We start from the raw sequence: 14,825 nt of genomic DNA on the forward strand, positions 1-14,825 counted from the left end.
GGATAGCAGTGGTGTCAGCAGGGTGAGTACTTGTCTGCACTTCCTTTTCCATGTAATGTTAATCACATGCATAAAGGGGCTCCGGAACATGGCTATTGTCTTCGGCTCTCAGTGGTTATCCTACTGTTAAAACGAGGAAGATAACTAGAACTGACCTTCTCTATGCCTTGCATTGTTTTAAGCTTATACCATGCCACTTCTTATTCACCTCCTCACAAAATTGTCTTAACCTTTTAGAGCTTTTCTCATGTGGAAGACTTTCCATGCCTCCAGTTATTTTTGTTACCCTTGCCTGAACTTTCTCCAATTTGCCTCTTCCTCTCAGAAATGGTGTGACCAGAATTCAACACAGTACATTAATGTCAAGACTTATTAGTATAATATTTTTTCCTTCCACTCAGTGTAGCAGAACACTATGGCTTGTTTCTGAAATCATTGTCTTTGTTTAAAATCAGAAGAAACGTCACCAAAGTCTGTTGAGTAAAGTCTGATGAAGGTGGGTTCAGTAACAGCTTCTTCTTGTCTTTAAATAAATAAAATCTGCCCCAAACCCTTCCTTAATATCATTGTCATGTGGAGTTAAGAATGTATCCTATTAAGGCTATAGGAACCACATATAATCTTATGTAAGTTTTTCTACCTAAGGCTTCCCTGTAAGTCTCATTGAATTTAAGGGGGCTTGCTTTTGATTATTTGTGTATAGGACTGCACAGTGAATGGATCAGCCTACCCCTTTCACTAGTGGCAAATTTGCACATGGTTGTCATTTGTGGATCATTGTTTCATCTCACACACCGAATGTGCATTGACGAGTACAAGCCTAGATTTGGCCTTGCAAGTGTCCCATACCAGACTTTACCAATCTGGTGCCCTTCAGATTTTTGGGCTGCAAGTCCCATCAGCCCCAGTTCCATTCACCAAGCAGCTGAGAATGAGGACAACAATTTGAAGAGTAGATTGAGGAAGTTTGTCCTATCTAATAGAACCAGTCTTAATTCAGGTCCCATCAGTTTCATAACAAAGTCCCCTATAATATGCATTTACGGTGGTAAGGTAAAGGTAAAGGTACCCCTGCCCGAACGGGCCAGTCTTGACAGACTCTGGGGTTTGTGCGCCCATCTCACATCTATTGGCCGGGGGCCAGCGCTGTCCGAAGACACTTCCGGGTCACGTGGCCAGCGTGACAACGCTGCTCTGGCGAGCCAGAGCCGCACGCGGAACGCCGTTTACCTTCCCGCTGGTAAGCGGTACCTATTTATCTACTTGCCCCCGGGGGTGCTTTCGAACTGCTAGGTTGGCAGGCGCTGGGACCGAGCAGCGGGAGCGCACCCCGCCGCGGGGATTCGAACCGCCGACCTCTCGATCGGCAAGCCCTAGGCGCTGAGGCTTTAGCCCACAGCGCCACCCGCGTCCCCCTATTTACGGTGGTACCTCTGGTTAAATACTTAACTCGTTCCGGAGGTCCATTCTTCACCTGAAACTGTTCTTAACCTGAAGCACCACTTTAGCTAATGGGGCCTCCTGCTGCTGCTGTGCTGCTGCCGCACAATTTCTGTTCTCATCCTGAAGCAAAGTTCTTAATCCAAGGTACTATTTCTGGGTTAGCGGAGTCTGTAACCTGAAGCGTATGTAACCCGAGGTACCACTGTATTTTCTACAATTCAAGCAATTCCATTTCCACGACAGCTCACATAATTTTATCAAAAGAATTAACATCAAAAGATGAAAATATATTAAAGCTCTGAAAGAGACAGCAGTATAAAAAAGCAGATTTTTTTAAAAAAAAAAACCTTCCGAATAGTAAATGGCAACATCATTTATTTATTTATTTACAAAATATGTTTATGAATAAATTGTGATGCTTTGAAGAAATAGAGCTGTGTGTTATCAGTACGCTGATAACATTGTGCTCCTAAATTCTGACGTCTTCTAAAAGCTTCATATAGATGTTAAATAGCCTTGGCGACCAAATGTGCCCTCTGGAATCCCATAGCTCAAGTGCCCCCCAATGAAATTCTCTGGACTTGCCCATGCAGATAGGAATGAAACTACTGCAGTGCAGTGCTTCCAAAACTCATCCCACACCATCAGTTCAGATGGAAACCATTGCCGGTGATATCAAAAGCTGCTGAGAGAGTAAGAGTAGCACACCCCTCTTGATTAAGGTCATCTATCTGGGCAAGCAAGACTAATTCAGTCCCAAACACAGCCCTGAACATAGGTTGAAGGGGGTCCAGTTGTTGCAAGAGTTGCTGAAAATGTACCATAACCCTCTAATATTTGATGGTTAGAGATGGTTAGAGAAGCTAGATCATTTTTTCTTGGCAATAGCACAGTTATCTCTCTCTCTCTCTCTCTCCTCTCCCCCCCCCCCATGCAAGATGGTTATTATAATTATCACTATCATCATCACTGAAATAAACTTAAGATAGCAGAAGAGTACAGGTTGCCAAATGTATTTATGTGAAAATCAAATTTGGCCACACATTTTCATCCACACAAATGAATCCAAAAAAATCAAATTTCCACACAAGAGACTGTGTGCCTTTTATGTTCTGGTACCAATTTTGCAATAAGTTTTGAAACAAATGAGCCATGTTTGCAGAATTAAATTTGAGGTTCAGTTGATTTAAAGCAAGCTCCTGACAGGGAGTGTTATTTGTTTTTTATGAGCTTTATTAATAAGTAATAATTCTTAGAAACTATACAAAAGTTACAGTAGCACAGTAATCTAAATGAACATTACAGTATTAATTCTCCAAAGTACCTAATGTGAAATTATTAAATACTCCATAGCATTACTTTACAGATATATTTATAATATTTATTCTAACAAATACAAGACTTGGTAATAATAATAAATACTTCAACTGATGACCAGCTTGTTCTTCATTTAATCTCCCTCCTTTTCCTGGATATTTCTTCACTGCAGAACATCATGTGTTGTCTATAGGATACTTGTGCATCCTGTATGCTAATAAGGTTCTTAAAACAATACTTGCAAAGTAGTTTTGATGTTAAGAGATTGCCTTTATTTCTAAACCATAGAAAAGAAGTTAACTTTAGCAGTGAAAAGTTTTTTCCCCAGACTCTTCCAAATAAAACATTAGTCTTTTATTCTGTGGTGGTGTAGAAGGATAATACTGTGATCATTCTACTAGGTAATAGACTTTATCATTACTGGAAGCCAGTTCTTTATAAATTCATTTATCAACTCCCTGCACCCTCAGAGCTTTCCCCTTCTTATATCTCTGGGAATTAAATTTAGTTATAGCTGTGGTAATATTGCTTTCCTCTGTACATCATTTTCTCATGGTGGGAGAAGATGTTTATTCAGTCAAATAAAAAAGTGGTTTTCTGGCAATACGGTCAAAATGCAATCACCAAATAACTGTGTGATTGATGTGGATTCCAGTTCTAATATCTAAGGGACAATGAAGGCCTGTGGTGAGAACAGACGCAAAGCTTATTGTTCCATCTTTCTGACCTTTATGCTGAGATCCAGCACTCAAATGTCAAAAGGCTTGGAAAAGCCCGTCGCCAGAGATTTTGCTTTATGTTTTAGCTACATTTTCTACAGAAACGGTGGCAAGGGTGGATATGGACTTTTATATCCATTGGTATTGGTGCAATCCTTTCAGCTGAGGATGGATCAAGGTTTTATTGATTTGCCCTTGAGAATATGTGTCAGGAGTAGACCAACAGAGTGGAAATTAGTACACACTCTTTTTCATAGTCCTAGTCTTTGATTGCCTCTAAAAAAATCTAGGTTCCATTTCATTTCTTTATTTTTCTTAACATGATTTGTATGCAACTTAACCATCAAAGCCCTCTTACACGAAGCAATAAAAATAAATGTTAAAAGTATATGTTAAAAACAAGTTGACACTCCTGCCCCCCCACAAAGAGAACCAGCAGTTGCATTCACGATGTATTTGGGAAGGTGGTTTCTGTCAGTCAATCTTTTCTCCATAGCCTTGGGCACCTTTTGAAATATTGTCATCAAACTTGGCACAAGGTTTCTTGAGCTATAGTGGGAGTTAAGGTCTTGAGCTATGATGTTGGATGCCAGCGCCATTTTGAATCAAGATGACGGACTAAAATGTCACTTTGGCGTGACTTAGCCCATTTTTGGCTTAGGTTCAACCACCTCTTGTGATATCACCAAACTAATCATGAGGGTTCCTGAGGTGGGGGTAACAGATTATGTTTTTGTTGGAGTGCTGAGCACCGTTTTGAATCAAGATGGCAGACCAAAATGCAACATTGGTGTGACTTTAGGCATAGGTTCAGCTGCCTCTTGAGATATCATCACCAAACTCAGCATGCGGATTCTTATGCTGGGGCTGGGGGTCTTCATTGATGTTTGGATACCAGCCACGAATTTGAGTCAAAATGAGACTTTGGCGTATCTTCATCCATTTTTCGGCATGATGGGTCCAAATTCACAAATTAAACTATCCATTTTTTAACAACATCGTTTTTGGTTTCTACAAATTCCTGGGCAATGCTGGGAACTCCCCACTAGTACATAAAAATAAATAAATTGCATGCTAATATATATGTCAAAACTTCATATCTGAGTGGACTTTTAATTGGGTTTTTAAAAAGTTTTATTAAGATTTTATCTATTGTAATGAATGTCTATCAATAGGTACCTTCTATTAATTTGTGTAATCTTATAAAGCCAAACACGCGACATGAGCACATCTATATTTCCTTTTTGTGTGTACTGGCACTTGCTGCCATTCACTTATGCTGAATTTTCAGCTCCCATTTTACTTCTTTTTTTATGGAATTCTTTCATGAAATACCATTTAGTTCAACACTTTTAAACATGGGACGCAGGAAGCTCCCATAAAGATGCACCCTTGAAGTGTTTATAGGAATGAGCAACTTATAGACTCTGCCAAGTGTGCTAATAGCCCTTTGTTTGTTGTTAAGACATATTTTACAGTTCATTTGATTTTAAGTATTTCCTGAATAAAATGGCTTTTTTGACAGGTGTATAATAGAAATTTTTCTCATATACCTGAAGACAGGGCAGCTTTAAAATCATACCTCAAATTGACACTAAAGCAAAGAAATTATTTTCATACCTTTTTGACATGGCTTTTCACTTTGGAATTGAGTCAGCTACCTATAAGCATTCAATGAATTGATATATTATTGCCATGCTATTACTGTCAGTCATTGCTTTCTGGTGCAGCTGCATATATAAAGATAAATGAGTGATTAAAACAGACTTGCTACTGCATTTGTGCTCTCGTGAAATATATTGTTTGTTACAGCTTTAGGATATCCGGCTTCAAAGTGCATTTCAGATTTTCTTGTCGCTTGCCCGGGTTCTTTATTTGAACTTGCTAGCTAGCCTTTTGTTTTCTACACCTTCCCAGATTGGCATACCAGCTAGGACATGAGTGGCCTTCAAGAAAATATGGCATAGCTTTTAACAAAAGTGTTCTTGTCTAGCACTCCAGCCAGCCATGCTGTCCTTTAGGAAATTCTATTACATGGTTTATGTTTTCTTTTCCATCTAACACTAAACATTCTATAGCTATTGAGCATGCTAGTCAGCATGTTTTTGGGCTGTTCTTTGCTACCTAAGGTTTTTTGTTAAAATATTTTTTTTCTGTACTTCTGAAAACACCTGGGTTCACACAACTCTCTGATATATCCCTCCATCCCTAACTAATCCAGTTTTTGGTTCATTTTTGTCTGCACTCACCAGCTGGGTTCTCTGTTGGAAAGAGTGATATTAAGCTGTTAAGCACAAGGTCCCCATTTCAAATCCAGTTGCTGTGTGCAAAGTCTTATTCAAATCACATACTCTCAGGTTCAACCCTCCCCACATACAATCTGTGAGGTAGGGGCTGTATCATATCTGCATTACTGTATGTAACTTAGATTAATTAAGTCATATCAGTCTAACAAATAGTTTTTATTAACAGGCCAATCAAATCACATTAATTCCAAATCACATTAGTTCCAAATTATACAGCCAAATTTTTAAAATTTTGTTGGGGGTACCCATACTTCGAGCTCCGAAAGGGATCCAAACATCACTCTTGTTGCTGCTTTAATTACACAGTTCTGTCCAGTTCTGTCCAGATAGTCTCTTTGTTATTTTCCTCATCTTCTTGTTGTTATCATATATTCCTTTCTTTGTGATCTCTGATAATCTTCACAAGCGGGTTGAAAACAAACATATCCTGTGTGGATTTTACACTCTCCAAGAGCCATATCACATAAAGGACAGACGCCATTTCCACACCTCCACAAAAAAACATTCCCACAGTCTGTCCGTTGATTTTCACAGGCCTGCGAAACTGTATTTCAGGAGGCCCTGCGAGGTCAAATCCACATTCCCATAACCATACATTCACATTCCGATGACCATGGTCCTCCTCCCTCTTGTCCTCCTGTGAGCAGGCCTGTCTTAACAAATCTCCATTTGAAACTGCGTCACAAAGCTTTCTTTCCATCAAACGTTCCCACCAGTCCTCTCTTTGATCAGTAATTTATTTCCACACAGTTCTTAATCTCCTGCTTGTGATTAGTAATTTGCAACGATTCTTTCTCTCTGGGAGGGAGGATTATTAGGTACTCACATAAGACAAAAAAAGAAAAGTTTCTGTTTCGCTCCGACATACCGATCTTTTAATGATGAGTCTTCACTTGATTTATTGTCCAGCCCGTCACTCTGCTCACAGAGATCCCATTAATCAGCAGTCTTTACTTCCGATCTTCACTTGAAGTATGTGCATTTGCTTCTGTTTCCAATTATATATTTCGAGTTGATGCAAACCAGTGCGCGATCAGAGACAGCGTCCGGGAGAGCCAGACCCACCCAAGGGCTTCATGCCTAGTGCCCTCACCCCATTCTTTCAAATCTGGGGGTGAATTATGGGCACAGCAGGCAAGGCAGTCCCCCCCATTCCCTTGGGGGGGGGGCAAGGGAGGCTGCATACTCCCAAAACAGCCTCTTAATTACCTAGTGTGTGTCGGAGAGATGTTATTGTCGGCCATCTTCCAATGCGCCCCCTGGTGGACCCCAAGTCATATCAGTCTAACTATTACTTTACCGCATAATCAAAGGTGGTAAACTCTGGTCATCAGGATTGGCACACTTTTTCTGACCTTGATTCAATTTAAGCCCATTAAGCTCTTCTCTAATTTACTTCATACCAGAAAAAGCTTCATCTACTAAATTTCTGTGTGTTGTGCTACTTTTGAAGTCAGGCCAGTGAAATGTGTCTGGCCAGTAAATAAAATACTTTAGAAGCTTTTACACACTCAAGGACTGTGGGGGCTAATGTAATGCACACTGATGCTGTCTAAGTTGACATTGAAACTCCATGGCAGATATTCTCCAAGAGGCTCCATGAGGATTTTCTCAGATACTTGAACCCACTGTGCTGACTGTATACATTCTCTTCGGCACAGGTTGGCAACAGGCCAGGAGTACTACTTTAATCATCAGTAAACATCTGCCCAGCATTACTTCTGGTACTTAATGTAGTAGATCCCATATTTCAAAATTACTTTGATATCATAAATCTGTGCCACAGTTTTTTCTTCCAGTTTATAAATACCATCTGTGATATTGGCACCTTAATTTGGATTCAGCTTAATTTCCTCACACAACTAATATAATCAGAATGTGATTAATAATAAGACATTAGGAATGATGATGCTTCCATTATTGCAATTATGTATTTGTCAGCATATATTAGTATCGAAAACTACATTGTTTTGTTTCTTATGTTTTCACCTGGCATTTTAAATAAAAAGGAGCAACTATTTAGAAATGTGCAGAAGAATATAACAGGCAATAACACAATTGGATCAGATGATTAAGTAATGTATGACTCAAAAATATATAAGAACTAAAAGACGGATGCTTTTGCTTGGCAGGTTTCAGAAGTGGAATATATTTCTGCTCCAAAATCTGAAGTGAAGCAGTGTGGAATATTGGTATTTTATTAACATACTAACTCATAACTGTCAGGTGTCTTTGCGGTATGAAAAGGGGATGAATGAATAAGCAAACAAAAATGCACAGAAACTTAGAGAGTGGTCCTCGAATCTTATATAAATCATTGGAACTATTGTGAGGGAGAAATGGACTGTATTATGGTGAATACTTGTTGAAATTGACTGCTTTGAAAGTTAAAGTTATAGAAAGACTAGATTGAAGGCTAAGTTTGACTCATCCAAAATGATCAGCAAACTGAAATATCATTCCTAGCTTAATCCATGTTCTGTCCTTGGGATTTGTCTGAAACTGAATATTTCCTTTCTCCATGGGTTTTGAGGTGACAGAATTGTTTACCAGAATTATGCCAGGATCTGTTTCATCAACAAAACCTCTGAGCAAGTGTGATGAAGTGATTAAAGTATTGGACTAAGTGGTGGGAGATCAGGGTTCAAATCCCCACTTAGCCATGAAGCTTGGTGGGTGACTACATCATTCACAGGGCAGGATTTGCCTAACAACTTCCAGGGCTTTGGCTTCTGCAGTGGTGCTCTCCCCTTTATTCCTGTTCAGGAGAACCCCCAGAACAGTGTGGTGATGGAGGGGACGTTGCACCATCTTGCAAGTTGCAATGCTTGTGCTGATGGGAAGTTCACCATAGCATCACATTGAAATCCACTCAGTCTCTCAGCCTAACCTTTTCTCACAGGGTTGTTAATGGAGAGGGAGATGAACCATGTCTACCACTTTGAACTCCTCTACAGACCTAAAAGCAGGTTTTGACTCCATTCCCAAGTTTAACCTTATTGTTGATAAAATACTTTTCTCTCTTATTAAGGCTCCGCATAGTAATGTTATCATTGTTACAGTTAATGAGCCAGGATTGATGATATATGGTCAGACCACCTTGCCCCAGTGACCAACCTTACCTCTGAATTCTGCACCAGCAGAAGTTTTCAAATCGTCTTCAGAGGCAGCCCCACGTATAACACACTGTAGTCAAGTAACGTAGAGGGCCCTTGAGTATAGACAACAGAAGTTTAGGTTATCCCTGTACAGATAGGGGTGCAGCTGGGTTATCAGCCAAAGCTAATAAGAGGCACTCAGTGCCACCAAGGCCACTTTAGTCTGAAGCAATAGCAATGGATCCAGCAGTACCCCCAAACTGCTTACCCGCTTCCTCAAAAGAAGTGTAACCCCATCAAGAGCAGGCAACCTCCCATCCATCAGCTCTCAGGAACCACCCATGAAGAGTGCCTCAATCTTATCTAGATTGAGCTTCATTTTATTGGCTCTCATCCAGTCTGTTACTGAGGCAAGACAATGGTCCAGCACACCCACTGCCACACCTGCAGATGTAAAGATGCAGAGCTATGTGCCATCAGTGTGTTGCTGACAACATAGTCCAAAATGACCCCATCCTGCGGTTTCATGTAGATGTTAAACAGCATAGATAATAAAATCAAACCCCGAGGAATCCCATATTGAAGGCTCCCTGGGGCTGAAGACCACTCCCCAAGTATCACCCTCTGGAAACAACTATCCAAGTATGACCGGAACCACCGCTAAGCGGAGCCACCAACCCTTAGCTTGGACAGCCACTCCAGAAGGATATTGTGGCTGATGGTATCAAAAGCCACAGAGATGTCAAAGAGAATTAACAAGGACACAATTCTCCTGTCTCTCTCCCAAGAGAGGTCAGCATACAGGGCAAACAAAGCAGTTTCTGTGCCCAAACCAAACCTAAACACCAATTGAAATGGATCTAGAAAATCAGTTTCCTCCAAAAGCACCAGTATCTTGCCCACAACTCAGAACTTTGCCCAGTAAGGTGAGATAGGCAACTGGACGGTAATTACTTAGATTTTCCAAACCCAGGGAGGGTTTATTGAGGAGTGGCTTTACCTCTGCCTCCTTCAAACAGTTCTTATATACCTGGGTATAAGAAACACAGATAGATGAGTATTTACACCAGGGCAGAATCCAACCCAGATCTCGGCACATTTTAAGTCCATAAGATTCAATTGCCTACATATAAGGGATGAATATATTTATTTACAGGTGGAACAAGTGTCCTGAATCAATCAACAGCTTTTACAACTGATTGTAGATTCACAAATAAAATAATAAGTAACATTTTTTGTGCAATAAATTACAAAATCAAGCCAATTAAACAGAATGAAAGAACATGAAATAATCTGCTCTTTTGAAAACAGTTTGGTACAGTGTGAAATAACAAGGTGGATAAAACTGAAGGGGAACTGTGATACATGAAAGCCCATCAGTACATGAAATAGCAAGTCAGTTGATAGCATGTGCACATTATGCTGAAACTAAGTTGTAGTCTAACAGGAACGACATGTTCAGAATATCCTGCCATTACATATCCACTTTTTTGGATTAATGCCCTGAATTTGCAGCATCACACTTTAGCAAACTGAGAATTTCCATGGAAATAATACTCATCCCTACCATACCTTTATTTCATAATGCCCCATGAGTGAGAGTTACATTGTGGGGTATACAGAAAAGCCAACAGGATATTTAATCGTAGTACCTATTTACACTCAAAACTATAATCGGGATAGCACTTGTTTTTGATGTGTGTTTTCAAATCACATTGTCCCTAAAAATTAATTAATTAATTAATTCCTGGCTAGCACTTCAAAATGTGCTCATTTTTATAATAAATTTTATGGGCATATGGTATGTTTAAACAAGCAAATTGACAGCAGGTAGAGCCAGCCTCTTGGGAAATTGACATTCTTAGCACTCTCTTATCTACAAAGCGTGATTGCTTGGATGGTGATGCTGTCTGAAGATAAAATACACTACAGTACTGTGGGTAAACTAGCATGGGGAAATGTCTCAGCAAAAAAGCCTAAAATAAGGAAGTGGGGATCCTTCTGAAATTATGTTATCTGGTTACCATTATTACCATTGTAACAAATGTTAAAGAAATCTGTACTCTGAAAAGGAGAGAGTTCCTCAGAATCACAGAGCTTATGTTTATTTCCTTTTCTTACCCTGCAGCAAAAACGCTTCACCAGTAAATTTTAACACGTGAATGAACCAGCATTTTGAGTTGACTCTGGCATGACTGAATTACAAGGGGGAGCAATACTTTATTTTTTGATCAGCACTTAACCCATCACATTAAGTATAGCATGTTCTAAAAATGGTACGTACAAAGTAATGGCAACAGCCTTGCTACTAACAAGCTTCATTCTGAACTCATTCATTTAACCCAGGGAGGGGTTGTCAACCTGGTCCCTACCGCTCACTAGTGGGCGTTTCAGGATTCTAGGTGGGCAGCATAGTTGTCAACCTTCCCTTTTTTGTGGGAAATTCCCTTATTCTAGTGCCGTTTCCCGCTACTTCCCGCTGCTATCCCAGATTATTAGATATCCCGTAGACTGTCCCCGGGACAGGTGAGGCTGCTGATCCCTTATTTTCAAATCTGAAAGTTGACAGCTATGGTGGGCGGTTGGGGGTTCTACGGCACAAGCTGAATCCTTCTTCCATTGAGCACTGGTGGGCGGTAAAGAAATTTTACCATCAAGAAAGATTCATTAGTGGACGGTAGGTATAAAAAGGTTGACTACCCCTGATTTAACCCATTGTTAGACCCAAAGATCCAGGGATTAAAGTAAGGGGTGGATGGGTGGCAGATGTGGCTGGCAAATTCATTTCTTAAGCTCTAGCAGTCTTTATGTTTTCTTCAAATCTTGAAAGAGTAGCTATATAAAGCCTGCTTACATTACTCTCTGTGGTAGACATTCTATTTGGTGATTCTATAGCTCAGTGGCAGAGGTTATTTGCATGCATATGGTCACATGGTGGCAGTTAAAGGCTGCACAATACAAGGGCTATGCAAGAGTCATTATAAGGTGGTTTCATACCTTCGAGCCAAATACACATCTGGATTTTTGTCCCCAATTTTGTTTGTATGGAATGACCATCCACACTGGGCTAACTACATCTTTTGCTAATTTATCACTGGAAACTGTTTCCTTTTAAAGTATTGGGGGGGGGGAGGGAATGACCAGGTCCATGGTTCGAGCCTTTTACCATGAATGAATAGCTATGTGAACAATTTAAAGGAGTTTTCATAGGGCTTCTGATTTATGTGCTGCTGCTGCTTCATCTCTAAGAAAGTATAATACCAACCCTCTCTGAGCACGCTGCATTTAATTTACTGGCTTATTTATTAATACAATTAGTTTTGTGTTAATAATGACTAACTTGAGATGGATTCAGGTTTCTAGATCAGGATAGCATAAGTTATGCATATTCAGTGTTAGCACTCAAATCCAGATATTTGTATTAATAAATTCTTGCCGTGAGATAATTGGTTTGTAAAACATTTGATTCAACTAACAATTCTGTATTCCTGGGTGAAGAGCTGCAGTCAGTGTGTTTCTTTGCTCAGTACATTGGGTACATTGTTTGAACAGGAAACTAAGGAAGATGCTTTTCACACAAAACTGAACTGTTAAATATCTTCATCCTTTTGGATTTGATTCAAAGTATGTAGGGATATTTTTGCATCCAACTATAAAAATGCAGACAAAACAACTTTTGAATGAAATATGTGTTCACAAACACATTGAAGTTAAGGTTAATAAAAGAGATGGTAAAGGGATTAGGGGATCTATTGAGTAAGATCAACAATTAAAATTAATAGTGATTTGGCAGCCACAATCAAAGAACCCATTCACAGTTCAGTCAAAGTTCTCAATTTGTACTTATCACATCTAATCCTCTCATCCAGGTATATGAATGACTGGAACTTTGAGACATTAAACCACCTGAGAAAATGACTCCAAAAAGATGGTATAATTTGGCTAAGAAATGGTTTGATTACTTTGGCTAAGTAGTGAAGAAGGCAGAGAAGGTTGGAACAATTTTATTATTAGATAGAGAGGATTATTTTAAAGAGGTGTTTAGACATTTGCAGGATGATTCCTATTGTAAATTTATTACCGTTGATGCCACTAAACATATTTCTTCTATTATTACTACCATAGTGATTGAGAGCACTATGAAAACACACATACATTTCTTCAAAATACACATCCTCATGAACCAGTTTTTTTATATTTTCCCCAAGATACATAAACCTGGCTTTCCACCACGGGGGCGCCCCATTGTTTCTGGATCTGATTCAGTATAACAGCCTTTGTCTCAATATGCCCCTTTGTTTTTATAATATTTTCATATATAAAAGACAGAAATATTTTTATAAATAAGGTATAGAGCCTGTACATTCCAGAAAATGCAATCCTTGTCTCTATGGACATTAATTCTTCATATACTAGCATTCCACATGATGAGGCCCATGCTTATTTTCTTTTAGAACTGATGGATATGATTCAAGAAAAAAGAATATATATATAATATCAGATTTACTTTCAGATTAGAGGATGGCCATGGGTTCATTTGCCCCAGTGTGGCTAATTTATTTCTGGCATTTTTTGTTTTTTTGTTTTTTTAAATATTTTATTATTATTAAACTTTATTACAGACGCATAGACTTAAACATACAAAGAAGAAATTTATACAATAAAAAAACACGAAACAAACAACAAGATAAAACACATACATCTAAAGGAAAAAAAAAAGAGGGGAAAAAAACAACAAAGAAGAAAATTCCAATCACACCCTTACACACTTTGACTTCCATTAACCTCAGCTTTGGATTAAGTATTCTACATAAATCTTCTGCAGTTATTTTCATTTATCTTTACATGTCGTAGGAGTTAAACATCGTCTACTGTTAAATTGTTAATTCCCAAGTTGGTCTCAAGGTAACTTAAGAATTTGGACCAGTCTTCTATCTTTTTAATGGGGTTATCCCGCCTAATATATTGTGTAAGTCTCGCCAATTCCAAATATTGATACAATTTCACCTGCCACTCTCTCATTGTTGGTATTTCGGAGGATTTCCATTTCTTAGCTATTAAAATCCTCGCAGCAGTGGTGGCGTACTGGAAGAAGGTCTGGTCCATCTTTTTTATTTCCTCCCCAATCATCCCTAAGAGGAACGCTTCCGGTTTCTTGGGAAAATTGTACTTCAAAATTTTCTTTAGCTCCTCATAAATTTGTCCCCAGAAACCCTTCACTTCCTCACAGGTCCACCAAATATGAAGGAAGGTCCCCACCTTATCTTTACACCTCCAGCAAGTGTTGTCTGCTGTTCTATACATTCTCCCTAGTCTGGCCGGGGTCAGGTACCAACGGTACATCATCTTATAAAGATTCTCACGTAAGTCAGCACACACAGTAAATCTCATACCTTTCTTCCACAAAATTTGCCATTTGTCATAGCCTAGTTCATATCCTAGATCTTTATTCCATTTAACCATTACCTCTTTAATCAACTCTTCCTTATTTTCACTTTCCAGCAGTTGCCTGTACATTTTAGATAATAGTTTGTTATTACTCTCCATAATCTCCACTTGAAATCTAGATTTATTTTCTCCCATACCTATTCTCTTATGCTCCCTCCATAGTGCACAAACTTGGTGCAGGTGAAACCAATCCTTAATTTTCTCTTTCAGTTCATCCTGCGATCTTAATTTCCACCCTTCTTCTGACTTAATTAATAGATCCTCATACGTCCACCTTTTACCTATCATATTTAGTTTCTTTATTTTGATGATATCCACAGGTGAGAGCCACCGAGGGATACTTTGTTCAATCACATTTTTCTTCCTGTTCCAAACTTCTAAGAGTGATCCTCTAACTATATGATTATAAAAACCTCTATGGACTTTATCTTTTCCCTGCCAGAGGTAGGCATGCCACCCGAATCTTAAATCAAATCCTTCCAGATCTAATAAAT

At 39.1% G+C, this 14,825-nt stretch overlaps 1 protein-coding gene across 1 annotated transcript in view; it reads left to right on the forward strand.

Moving 5' to 3' along the window:
- SPOCK1 (SPARC (osteonectin), cwcv and kazal like domains proteoglycan 1) overlaps positions 1–14,825 on the forward strand; it is a gene marked incomplete at its 5' end in the record, with an annotated part of 409,034 nt that overhangs the window by 78,387 nt on the left and 315,822 nt on the right.

The sequence above is a fragment of the Podarcis vaucheri genome (genome assembly GCF_965113315.1).
Source record: "Podarcis vaucheri genome assembly, chromosome: 2".
NCBI lineage: Eukaryota > Metazoa > Chordata > Lepidosauria > Squamata > Lacertidae > Podarcis > Podarcis vaucheri.